Source organism: Bos taurus, chromosome 17 (genome assembly GCF_002263795.3).
Source record: "Bos taurus isolate L1 Dominette 01449 registration number 42190680 breed Hereford chromosome 17, ARS-UCD2.0, whole genome shotgun sequence".
NCBI lineage: Eukaryota > Metazoa > Chordata > Mammalia > Artiodactyla > Bovidae > Bos > Bos taurus.
The window spans coordinates 5,288,669-5,302,432 of record NC_037344.1 but is presented as its reverse complement, the minus strand read 5'-3'; the positions used below and the strand labels follow the sequence as shown (position 1 = coordinate 5,302,432).

General features: G+C 34.3%; 1 protein-coding gene across 5 annotated transcripts in view; it reads right to left on the bottom strand.

Annotated features, from left to right (window-relative positions):
- FBXW7 (F-box and WD repeat domain containing 7) overlaps positions 1 to 13,764 on the bottom strand; it is a 224,502-nt gene that overhangs the window by 49,633 nt on the left and 161,105 nt on the right. The gene's annotated exons all lie outside the window — the stretch shown is intronic.

Sequence of the window (13,764 nt, the reverse complement as noted above, 5' to 3'; positions counted from 1 at the left end):
TACGACAGATCTCACCTATCAAGCCTTCTACTGATTCACAGGTATTAACCTAACAGATCGCATTTTTGTGTGTCTATTTTACTGACAGGAAATCTATAGCATGAAAGTTTTTGAGAGTTACCAAAAGCATTATAACTAATATATGCTTAAAAATAAAACCTTTGGCAATATGTATCTTAATCTCTATGAACAGAACAACAGGCTTTTCATTAAATTTAATTAATTTTAATTTTTCACTAAAATTGAATCGAAAACTGAATATCTTACATATAATTGCCTAGCCTTACATGGCTTTACCTGCTTTTTATCACCATCTCCCATTGAGACAGGATGTATCAAGAAGCAGTATATTTAATCAAAGGGGTCAAAACACTGAGATCCTACTGAAATATCCTTTAAAGACTACTGATATTTTTTAAATTACTACTTTATTCATTTTGGTTTTGTGAATATGAAAAATATACAAGTACTAATTTTAACAAAAGATACACGTGGGGCATTCCACCACTTAATTTTGAATGCAGATAGAACATATCTCATCTTAATCTTCAATGCGGTCAACACTACAAGCATGGATTTCGAAATCCTCTTTCGTTTTATTCTTCTAATCAAATTCTCATATATCAAAACTGAAGAATGGCATCACATTGCTTAGAGAATGTTTACATGTTCAGAGCACAGTATCAAAACACTTTTGTATATAAACATACTCTGGGAACATTAAATATATTTGAAGACTACAAAATAAAGTGCAAGATGATGGAAAACACTAGCTAACAGTACTAGTGCATTTCAAATCAGATTAAAAAGAAACAAAACACATTAAAATTTTAAAAAGGAAAACCGATAAAGAAAATTTTGGAAGAGGTTGTGGTTGGCCATTTATTACCTTTTTGCATTAGAGTTAATTAATATTCTAAAAAGGTCTAGGAAAAGCTGAACAACCTCTCAAGCTCTGAATTCATGGCACTGACCTTAGACTTTCTCAGAATGATTTTTAATGCATTCTGTTATTAGTAAAACCTGTTCAAACACATGCCCCATCTGCCAGCACCCCATCTGCAAGAGAGCTTCTTATTCTTGTAGACAGTGCAACTTCTGCTTGCTTCCTTCTCGTTTCTACATACCAGCTGTATGGTAATGAGCATGAGCAGCTGAAAATCCTGCATGATAACAAAGCTAATATGAAAACAGCAGAACAACAACTTCCCCTCAATGAAGCAGTTGTCGCATGAACAGAGCAGATAAGCTATTAAACAGGGAGGTGGTGGTGATGAGAATTTTATTTGTATGTATTTGGGGGATGTGTATTTGTGCCTGTGTAGGCACATGTGTGTTAAATGTGGGGTTTCCACATAACTGAAAAATAAAAAGAAATAAGAGCAGCACAGGATACCAAAGATAGATCTAAAATTTCTAAGTACTTTTGTTAAGACCTGTGAACCCATTCTTTAACTTTTTAAATCTCAATTCTTATATAGTAATAATATACCAGATGTCATTTGGAAAAGCCAGTTTTCAAAGATTTTAACAAATTATGTTCCATTTCTTAATTAACATATTTTGGGGCCTTAAGGGAAAGAGAGAGAGACAAAACTTAAAAACCATTATGTAAACTTTTTCTTAGACATTCTAGCCACTAACATGTGAACCAACAAACTATGTTTTTAATTTTTATATAGAAATTTAATTTTTCAAAAGTTTATGATATTTGAAGCCAACACATTTGAAACTCTAAACAAAATACTAAGATGGCACATGTTACCTTCTTAATTCAGGAAGGCATATTGGGGTTAAGTTTTATATACATGAGAGTCACACTGAATGAATCTACGGAATATAAGTAGATACAGAGCATATTAATTTTTTATGTGCAGTATCTTTCCATTTAGAGATTAACAGTCACTCAGGAAACTGTTTAAGAAAAATGACCATTTAAAATTGGTGTTATGCATTTTCTCTCACAATCTAAAGAAACTAAAAATGAAACATATTTAAAATACAAACCATAGTGAAAGAAGTAAGTGCTATTACATGAGAATTAATTACAATTTTTACCAGCACATCTAAATATCTCTTATGTGGACTTCATAACTGTGCCTAAGCTCTTATCATATAACTATACTTTCTATACATTATTTCATTTAACCCTTAAAACAATCCTATGAAGTAGGTACTATTATTATCTCCATCCTACAGAGGCTTAATAAAGGATGAAGCTAAAAACTTCAGCCCAGTCTAAATGACTATCTCTATGCTCTTAAACAGTCTACCACTCTGATATTATCTCCAAAAGGCCAAGGATTTGAGTCTGCTTCATTCATTGTTGTACTCCAAACATCTAAAGAAGTTCTTGGCTTGTAAAAGTTGTTGAATAGATGGAATAAATAAATGGAATGGATAGAAGAGATAACTACTCAGTTGTTGCTTTTTAATTATTAAATGTAGATTGCCTTAAGTGGAAAAAAAAAGCTACTATAAATTTTATAACAACTCAATCATTTTGTTATTGAAAAATTATTTACACAGTAAGGAATCTTAAAGTAAGTGTTTAGGAGTTTTAAGTTTTGTTTACTTACCAGGTTGAAAAATTAAGACTTAACTTTTAAAATTCTCATGATTAACCATTAATTTTGAAAGGCTGGTACAGAATGAATAAGAACAAAATTGCACTGATTTTAGTATTTCTGTGAATCTACTTGTCCTCTATTTTATTGTCTAACCATAAAAATGCATTTTCCCTGTTAACTAGCTTAACACAGTCTTTGACTTCAAATATAAATCAAGGCCATGAGCTTATATAATATAAAAGCTTTTGTATAGTATAGTATGTATATATATGTATATATATGTGTATATATATATATATATATATATATATATAAAAGAACCCGAATTGAAAGAATAGTCCCAACTTAATAAAAGAGTACCAATTATCCTTTAAAAAATAAGATATGAAGTTGTACCTCCTCAAAGAAAAAGCTTCTAACAACACTTAAAAGATTTTTTAAAAACTCACAAATTCAGACAAGATTTATAAAAACAGTACTATACTGCCCCTACATGTTCAAACTAGTAGTAACAATGACATTTTAAAATCTGAACTGATAATGTAGAGATATCTGTGGCTTATTGAAAAGCTGCTTAAGCTGTTTAAATTGCTCCCAAGTGAATAATCTGAGATCATCCACACATAAAAATGTAATTAAATATAGGAATAACCCAAAGATTTCAATTTTCATTTTCAAGACTAGTAAGGAGAACAAGTTTAAGAGAATTTCATCCAACATTATCATATATATTTTTTTTCTCTCAAAATAGATTTCCCCAACATTACATGTAGTGTTAGTTGCCCAGTCATGTCCGACTCTTTGTGACCCCATGGACTGTAGCCCGCCAGGCTCCTCTGTCCGTGGAGCTCTCTCGGCAAGAATACTGGAGTGGACTGCCATTTCCTTCTCCAGGCAATCTTTCTGACCCAGGGGATTAGACCCAGGTCTCCTGCACTGTAACTCGATTCTTTACTGTCTGAGCTACAGAGAAGCCACAACATTACATGGTCAATAAAAAACATAAGTAAATAAACAAATGGCTAATAAGCTATGTGCATTTGAGGTCAATACTTGTATATTAATGTCTGAGAAATACTGTTGAATTGTTTCCCCCAGATCTAAAAAAATTTCAATAAAATTCATAAACGTATACATAAACACTTACACACATAGACATTACCAAAACCACAAGAAAAACTTTTATTAATCTAATCTTAGGTTTACTTTTAAAAAACCTACTATAATTATTTTACCTTTTACCCATTGTAGGAATAAAGTGCTATATATGCAAATAAAGAGATGTGTTGCATTGCTAAGTTCTTGTAAAAGAAACTAAGAATGTCATTGGTTTTACCACAAATGGTAGTCCTTTCTAGTATTACTCCTATAGAAAAACATACCACATTTTTTAAAAATCCTACATTATAGTATCATTATTTACATCTGCCACAATTATATCTACCATTATTTAACTGATTTATATGTGAGACACATTCATTTATGCAAGTTTCCATTAAAAGGTCAGGGATAGGGTCAAGAACTCTAATTCTGACTTAGGAACAATCCAGGAAGAAATCACTGTGGCGAGCCTGATATTAAAGACTACAGTTTTCCAGCAAAAACATGAAAAACAAAATAGTATGGCATCATATTTAATTTTTCAGAGCCTCAAGATAATATTCTATGCTGGATACTACCCAGCAGTATTTGAAAACTTATAGATCATAATATTTTTCAATTAAGTTACCAACATAATGCTATCAAGTAAGGCAGAGTGTGTGCATATGTATTAATATGTATGTGTATGGAGGCATCCTTATATACATATGGAGAAACCATAACACAAATAAATGATCACCAACCCTCTTGGAAATGTGAAGTACTGATGCTGCTGCTGCTAAGTCACTTCAGTTGTGTCCGACCCTGTGCGACCCGATAGACGGCAGCCCACCAGGCTCCCCAGCCCCTGGGATTCTCCAGGCAAGAACACTGGAGTGGGTTGCCATTTCCTTCTCCAGTGCGTGAAAGTGAAAAGTGAAAGTGAAGTCGCTCAGTCCTGTCCGACTCTTAGCGACTGCATGGGATTTTCCAGGCAAGAGTACTGGAGTGGGTTGCCACTGCCTTCTCCGAAAGAGAAGTACACAACTGAATAAAAGTGTCTGGTGACACACTCTATCCTGAAGCAGACCAAACATGATGTCCATGAGTGTGCCTGTGTGCTCAGTCATGTCCAGCTCTTTATGACTCTATGGACTGGAGCCCACCAGCCTATCTCCCATGCAAGAATACTGAAGTGGGTTGCCATTTCTTCCTCTAGGGATCTTCCTGATCCAGAGATCAAACCCACGTCTGTTGCATTGGCAGGCGGATTCTTTACCACTGAGTCACCTGGAAAGCCCATCCTGTCCACACTGAGGTGGAAATCTCAGGGTCTGAAATACTAAATTATAAAAACAGTATGTCTTTTTTTTTTTTCTGTTTTGTTCAATACTGTATCTAGAACTGCGCCTGGAAACTAACAGATGCTTATTTACTGAATAGATTAATTAATCCGTGTTCCTCTGATTTTGATATGTGACCATGGAAAGGAGAAAATAAGATAAGTCTTTCAGAGACAGAAAAGCTTCAGTGGCCTTCTTAAGGGAAGGTCTTTGCTGCCTCATTCATCTTTGTTACATTAGCATCACACGCAAGGAGGATGTATATGCCTAATATGCATTAGCAGAATGAAAATTAATTTAGTGGTGTTAATATTTAGCAGAAAACTGAGAAAAATAAGCGGCTGACGTACTCCTTCCTCACTTAAAGTCTGCTAGTATAAGTTGCATTTAATCACTGAAGAAAAATAATACATAAGCTCTGAACTATCATCATACTATATGGAGCTGCCCATACTTGGGTTAATAAAATTTAGGTATTAATGTAAAGCATTTAAATATGAATGCAGACAGACTTAAGATAAGGCTTAGGTTACTTTGGCATTTCAAAGTATATTCCATTTTTTATATGTGGATGATAGCTGTCTGCAGTTAGTGCCACAATTTTGGAGAAAGCTGTGTTCCTGATTTCAAAACTTTCTGGAGTTTAGAAGGTAACATGGGACATATGCTGTGCATGGCAGAACACTTCTAGTATATCACATATGAACATTTCTGTAGCAAAATATACAAATATTCAGATAAACAATAAACATGAGTGTCTTATGTTAGTCAGGGTTAGATTTGGATAACTTGTTAAAGCATTTTGTTTTCAGGGCTTACTGGACTCTTGGTCTGCAGACAAGGGACCACAGGTTTATTTCATACTTGTTTACCCAGCCAGAAGCTTCGTAACCTGTTTATTTCTAGCATATTCTTCATCTGTCTCCCATACTCCACATCTTAAACTAAGTTAGTTTCTGTAAAATATGACCTACAAGTTTAAATAGGCTTGCCCTGATTGTTATCAACAAAAGGGGGTAACAATTCATGGCAGTTATTTCTATGCTGTAGTTGTAGATTTACAAACAATAATTTTCTTTGCATTAATATCTGACAACTGAGGCACAACATAATACTTTGACATCACAAGATGACAAAAACATCTAGAAAGCAATGTGATTGTGGTCATCATAAATTGTGAAAACAAAATATGAATTCAGTTCAGTTCAGTCGCTCAGTCGTGTCCGACTCTGCGACCCCATGAGTCCCAGCACGCCAGGCCTCCCTGTCCATCACCAACTCCCGGAGTTCACCCAAACTCCCGTGCATCGAGTCGGTGATGCCATCCAGCCATCTCATCCTCTGTCGTATTTTAAAATCTAGGATTACATGGCCAAAGTTAACCCTTGAAACCATTCCTTCAACAAATCACTATCCAGTCAATATACCATAGTTTTTAATGATGCTGTAGCTAGATACCCAGGTTAGAATCTTAGCTCCATCATCTAGTAGCTCTAGGACAAGTCAGCTAAACTTCCTACACCTCTGGATCCTATATCTACAAAACAGGGAGAACATAATGCAGTCTGTTACTTCATGAGGTAATTGTAAGGATTAAATGAGTTCATATGTGGAAAGTACTTAGACCAGTGTCTTCCCTGCATCCCATTAGACCCTATTATACTGTTACCCTGTTTTAGCAACATCAAACATTAGCATTACTTTCCTGCTTCCCTGAATTAGAATCTAAGCTCCATGAGGGCATGGCCTTTGTCCATCTGCTTCACTGTTACATCTACAGATTCTAGAAAAGTTTCCAACCCTGTTCTAAGTTAATACATATTTCAGGACTCTTATTACTATTAATAAATCTCATATCCAGAAATAAGTGAATAATTTGCAGTATAATTAATGTGAAAAAAAAAAAAAAAACCAATATGTGAGACCAAGCAATAACGCAAGTTTCTTCTGTCCACTTCTCTGATCATCTGCTTAGCAAACAACATCCTTCCAGTTTTAAAGGTGCTGTGAAGCCTTTCCTGAGCCATTGCACTGAGACCAAGGTGGCCCTCTCATGCTCCTACAGTATTTGGTGTAGGAGTCCATTTAAGCAACTACCCTTTTGTACTATAAGGGTTTATTTATGGTTTAACCACTAACTATAAAACGCTCAAGAGAACTGTGATTTTTCACTTTTGCATATCCACAGGAAGAAGGGAAGAATCATCTTTTTATTTACAGCTACTGCCTTGCACAATACAAAAAAATAAGACCACAAGAAAATTTAAGTTTATATTCTGCTTACTCATCTTCTGCATGATGTAGGAAACATTCTTAAGAAATTGACAGGATTTAAAACAAAATCTCCTGATATGTGGTAACCAGTTAATTCTTTTATTGATGAAATACAGTGACAATAAAAGATATCAGGTGATCTGGAAATGCCAGTTTTTCCCCAAGTTCCAATGGAATACATGTGTGGATAAAACTTTAGAAAGCTCCATTTTAGTTTATGCACTTAAAAAAAAAACAAAAACAGAGAATCTATTAAAATCACTCTCCAAACTTGCTCACAGCACCACTCTGTTCTTCTTTCTTTCCAAAGTTTTGTAATAGTTTTCATATTTTCTGACTTTTTTGGCTATGGCAGACTCTCATAAGTGCCATCTAAATGAGTATACCCTATGTTTGTTTCTCCTTCATTTTCAAAACTGCTAAGTAGTAATTACTTTTAAGATTAAGCATCAAACTGTATCTGAGTTTAGTTATATTTAGAAAATGAAATATTCAAAATCACAGCTGCACAGTCATTTGAAAGTATTTAGTAAACAAAAACATGTCATATTCTAACAGTATCAAAACTCCTTAAAGAATTTTCTAGACTTAACAAAAACTTCAACAAATTGGTCATACATAAAAAGATATTAAAGATAATTTCTGAAGTCTAACAGTTTATAGCCTCAAGTGAGGAGACAAGACAACTAAGGGAAACTTTCAAATACCACCACTAGACAGTCCATGGAAGTCTAAGAGCCAAAGGTAACGGCCACAGCTACAGTACGCTCCCCTCGTGGGCGAGGACAAGGGTGGAAGCATCAGTGCCGGGAGGAAGGTTCCACCCAGAGAGAGAAGCTTGGCTGTGAGGTCATGGAAAGGATTTGGAGAAAGTGGCACAAATGTAACTGGCAGATACAGAATAGACCAGTATGGGGGAGGGGAACATGATGCTGGCTTTTTAAAGGTTTCATTATTTCTGTAGGTTAAGGAAATATCCAACTATTTCCTCTTGACTAAGAGTTCCATGAAACAAACTTTGAGTCTCGTGAAATCTCTTTTGGGCATCAAGACATTTTAGAAGAGCAGATTTGCTACAACTACTTTAAAAAAGAATTAATCATAGCTAGACTAGAATTAAAAAATAAAAATAAAAGGTAAACCTGGATTGGGGCAAAAGGCAAAGCTATGTCAGAAATGTAAGACCAAGTTGTAGTGCTTTAAGAAACAGGCAAGTATTTCTGGCAGCTGCGTTTGCTAGCATGAAAAGTACTCCTGTAGTAGAGATTATTAATAGCAATATACTTTGGGAGAGGCTGTCATTTAAACTGTACAAACATCACACTAAAACTCAGAAATATAAACGTATAAACTAAGATGACAAAAACTGAGATAACCATAAGATAGTAAAAATATATAAATCAATGATAAATTATAAAACTACACATATGGATCATCTGTGCAGATAAAAAAAGACGATAGCTTTAAAACTATGGGAAGAGTACAAGAAAATTATAGCTAAAAATAATGTACATGGCAGGTCAATGGAAAATATTATTTTCCAGAAATAAGTTTTTAAAATCACATTAGCAACAAATAATTTCTTGTTCTATTTGTATATTTTCCTATTGAAGTTTTAAGTATAACATATATAATTATTTTCTCAAAATGAAAAAACATTCCTTCAATAGAAAACTTAGAACAATAAACACTGAAATATATTATCAAGTAAAATCCATAAAACTTGGTCATACTAGAAATAAATTTGCTTAAAATATGATTTCTTTCTCTTGTTAAACAACATTGGAAGTCCCTCATGTTGGTTTTGATTTGATACAGTCTTTCTGGAAAACAATTTAGTAGTATTTATCAAGAATCTAAAAAAAAATTCATACTCCTTGACCCAATAATTCTACTTCCAGAATAAAGTGTATAGGGACATTAAAGATTTATATATAAAAAAGTTCAAAGCAGGTCACTGACCAAATTAGCAACAGTAGGAAAATGATGATACATCCACTTGACAGATTATAATACACTTTTGAATAACTACAGCCATAGAGAACTACCAGCGATACCTTAGAAATGAATTAAAGTATCAATTAAAAAATTATCTCCTTATAATTTTTATTGTGGCTATTTGTGAACAGTGGAATTACTGATAATTTAGGAAAATGAAAAGAAACACTTCTGTATTTTACATACTGAGCATATCTAATTTTTATAAAGAGAAGTAGAAGATATTAACTATTCCAAGAAAATAAAAATTCTCTATATCATCACTCAACTCAGAGGATTTAGGGGATTATCAAACTTCTCAGGAAGGTAGTACCTCACTAGTTTGCTTGAACAACAGAACTTATAATGGCTTACAAAATCTTCATACAAATGAAAATTATACTGTAGAGTAAATAATTAGAGAGGTTGTTTTCTGAAACAAAGGCAATACAACTGTCTGATAAAACTGGCAGATATTTGCTGAAAAGTCTATTAAAGGAGCCTAAAAAAGTATAGATAGCTTGAACTAACTGAAGATTATACATATAAAACAACAAAATAGATTATGCCTAAATGAGAATAAAATTTTGAATACAGGGTATTCTTAAAAATTAGTATCATCAATAATTCAACAATGAAGAAAAAAACTTGAATCCAAGAGAATACAGAAGCTAAGAGACGTATAATGTTATTTTAAATTTTTGTCATCACAGGCAAAAGTATTAATTGAACAAACCGATGAGAATGGAACTGCACTTCAGTTTGAAGATGGTTAATCTGTCAGACACGCTGTTCTGACTGGTTGCCTACCAAACACAGACCCGGCAGTATGACAAAGGTTCTCTCCTTAACCAAACTCTATAATCAGGCTCCTTTGAGCTCTTTTTCAACGAGGCCCTGCCCTTGGGCATGTTCTCAAGAACCAAATTTTAGCAAGAATCCTGCTAAATCATATTAACCAGAATTCCCCACCCTTGATATTGATCACACTCGGGACCCGAACCTCCCCTCCATATCTGCTGGGTTCGCCAGTCTCCCGTCCCCCAGGTGATGTTTGACCACCTTGATTAATTCATTTAACCAGTGTCATCCTGTTAGCCCTGATATTTTAGTAATTATCTACCATCTGACCTTCTAACCTGCTTTATGGCTGTAAATTCGTACTTGTAAGAGTTGAGCCCAATCTGCCTCCCCTACTGCAAGCCTCCCTAGTAGAAGTCCCTTCCCAGGTGGCACTAGCAGTAAAGAATCTGCCTGCCAATGCAGGAGATGTAAAGAGATGTGGGTTCAATCCCTGGGTTGGGAAGATACCCTGGAGAAGGCCATGGGAACCCACTCCAGTATTCTTGCCTGGAGAATCCCATGGACAGAGGAGCCTGTCAGGCTATAGTCCATAGGATCGCACATAGTTGGACATGACTGAAGCAACGCAGCATGCACAGAATAGTCACAGTCCCTACATGTACCACGACAGTCCTCCTGAACATCTGTCTTGATTTTAACAAGGGTTATGAATAACTTTTTCTTTATCAGGTACCATCCCTCAGCTTATAAAGACAATAAACATATATACTCTTTGAATATTTCTAGTTTTTTATGACTATAATCACTGCATCATCTGTGGGATAACTTTACAAATGAAACATTTTAAAAAGAGAGTACACAAAAAATACTCAATCTATAAAAATAATATGCTACCAAAGTTATCTTTAGGTCAATTATTTGAAGCTTTGAATGATTTTGTCAAAGAAACAATGTCAACATTGATATGTTCCCAGGCTTACCCTTCAAAATATAAACAGTGGTTGAAAACAGTTTAAGTTCATTTTAAAAAGAAGGTCAAAAAACATAGTAGAAAGAAAATAGCTACTACCTGTAGCACTGGAGAGTCCTGAGGTTAAACACCAGCTTTACTATTTACCAAGAAAATTGGGGATAGGTAACTTGTTTGAGGCCTGGCTTTCAAGTATACCAAGTGGAGATAATACCTAACTTACAATATTAACAAACATTTAAAAATTAATTAAAGTACATAAAATGGCTGGAGAATACATAGTATATTTAGTAGGTTATTTTACAATGATAGCAAGGCTTTCCTGGGGCTCAGTGGTAATGAATCCTCCTGCCAATATAAGAGATGCAGTCTGATCCCTGGGTTGGGAAGTTCCCCTAGAGAAGGAAATGGCAAGCTCTCCAGTATTCTTGCCTGGGAAATCCCATGGACAGAGGAGCCTGGCAAGTTATAGTCCATGGGATCACAAAAAATTCAGACACAACTCAGTGATTAACCAACAACTGTATATTGAGAAGGTAAATTAATAAGTAGTATGTAAAAATTCTAGTGATTAGGCACATAAACATTTTTTTCTACATAGCTACAAAAGAATTAGAAGAGAGAATCAACATTTCTAAAGGAATGAAAGGCTTATGGCTCTAACAATCTTTCTAAAACTTTACTGTTAACTGAAACTTACATTCAAACAAAAAGATGTATGCACAAGAAGATTTACTATGGTAGTACTGTAATCCTAAAAACCTATGTCACTGTTTCATGAATAAAGTTTTATTAAAACACAATCATGTCCATTTTCAAACAATGGCAGCTACTTTCAAACAATGGCAGAGCTCAGTAGTTCTATAGTGACTATCTGGTCCACAAAGCCCAAAATAGTTGCCGGCCCTCTGTAAAAAAAGGACCTTGTGGACCCTTGACTTAAACTAACGCTAAAGAATCTGCTTGCAATGCAGGAGACATAGGTTTGATTCCTGGGTCACAAAAGTCCCCTGAAGGAGGGCATGGCAACGCACTCCAGCATTCTTGCCTGGAGAATCCCAAGGACAGAGGAGCCTGGTGGGTTACAGTCCATAGGGTCACAAAGAGTCAGACACGACTGAGCGACTGAGTATGCATGTATGCAATGGTAACAATACACAGAGTGATATTAACTCAAATATTTTCTCAAATGACACAAATGTTCTATTTTAATTTTATCTCCATTTTCATTTTAAAGCAAAGCATTTATTTTTAAACATGGACATGGTACTTTAAACAGAACTTGGTATAGAATATAACCACTACAAAATTATTTTCGACTATCAGAAAACTAGTCCTATATCTCATCGTTGCCTGAGATATATGGTCCATATATCTCATCCGCACCATACTGCCTGCCGCTCACCTCCCTACAGCTTCCACCAGCAGTTTGACCCCATTCCCTTACTCAGCTCTGCTGCTGCTGCTTATGCTACACAACTGGCATGTGGTTCAAATCCAAGAATATAAATGCACTCTCAAACACATTTTTCTATAAACCAACAGTCAACCAGGTATCTTTAAAAGCCTGGATATAAACCATGAATTTCATGTCATTTGGAAATTTCTACCAACAAGTAACACTGAAGAATACCCTCATGAGAACGTTGTAAATGCTTAAAAGTCTCCAAACAAAAACAAAAAGAGTTCAAGATTTAAGCCTTCAAGTGAATTTTCTTTCAACATACTATTATTAATTGCAAGATACTATTATTTCTCTTATCATCAGAAAGCAAAAAATGGTGCCAGATAAGCTATGAAATTCCAACAAGACATATCCTAATTTCATACATGTTTAAAATGTAGAAAAATAATGTATCTTAGGATTTGGAAATAGAGTATTACCATATAGGCATTCCAATTTCAAAGAAAAATAAAACAATTTTCCAGTGATTTTATAAACCAAGTTTTTCTTGTAAATTTTCTCTCCCTTTAAAGGATGATCAGTTATTTTAGAAACCAAAATCATTTACATAATAATAAATTAGACTAGCAGTACTGATAGTACTTAATGATGGAGTAAATTAATTCCGTGAAAGTATTTCAAGAGCTATAAATTGAAGTTGTAGTTATGAAAACTATTCCAAAGAATTTTTCACAATTTAAAAAATTATTTTATTGTGCAAACATTCAATAGATCAACACCTATGATGAATGGAGGGGCAATATCATATTTTTCAACTTTTAACGGGTCAAACCTACACAGAGTCTTGTAAGAGGTCACACAGTATTATCTCACTACTTAGAAGAAAAAAATGGCCTACAAAACAGAGAAATCTACACACATGTGGCCAGTGTATAATAATCTGACTAAAAATGAAAGATATACTGGATGTTAGATACAAAATATGATTAATCACATATAACACCAGAAGTCTTTTCAAAATCTTTGATAAAAAATACATTTAAAGTGTCTATCATTAACATTACTAAGGGAAAATAAGTAAGTTAAACAACAAAGAACATGTGAATCAATTTAAAGCTACTTAACCAGTTGCAAAAAGGAGGGGATGGGGATATAATTACACTAGCCCTCTAATATTTCTAGTAGTCAGAGTCAATGAGTTATGCAATAGTAAATTATTGGCAGGCAGTCTAAAAATGAGTGTGTTAATTCTGTTTTCTAACTATCTTCCCCTAATTTAGAATGATGTTCTAGTTCGAATTCTACTTTTCAAATTTAGTACTCTTCTGTAATTACAAATGC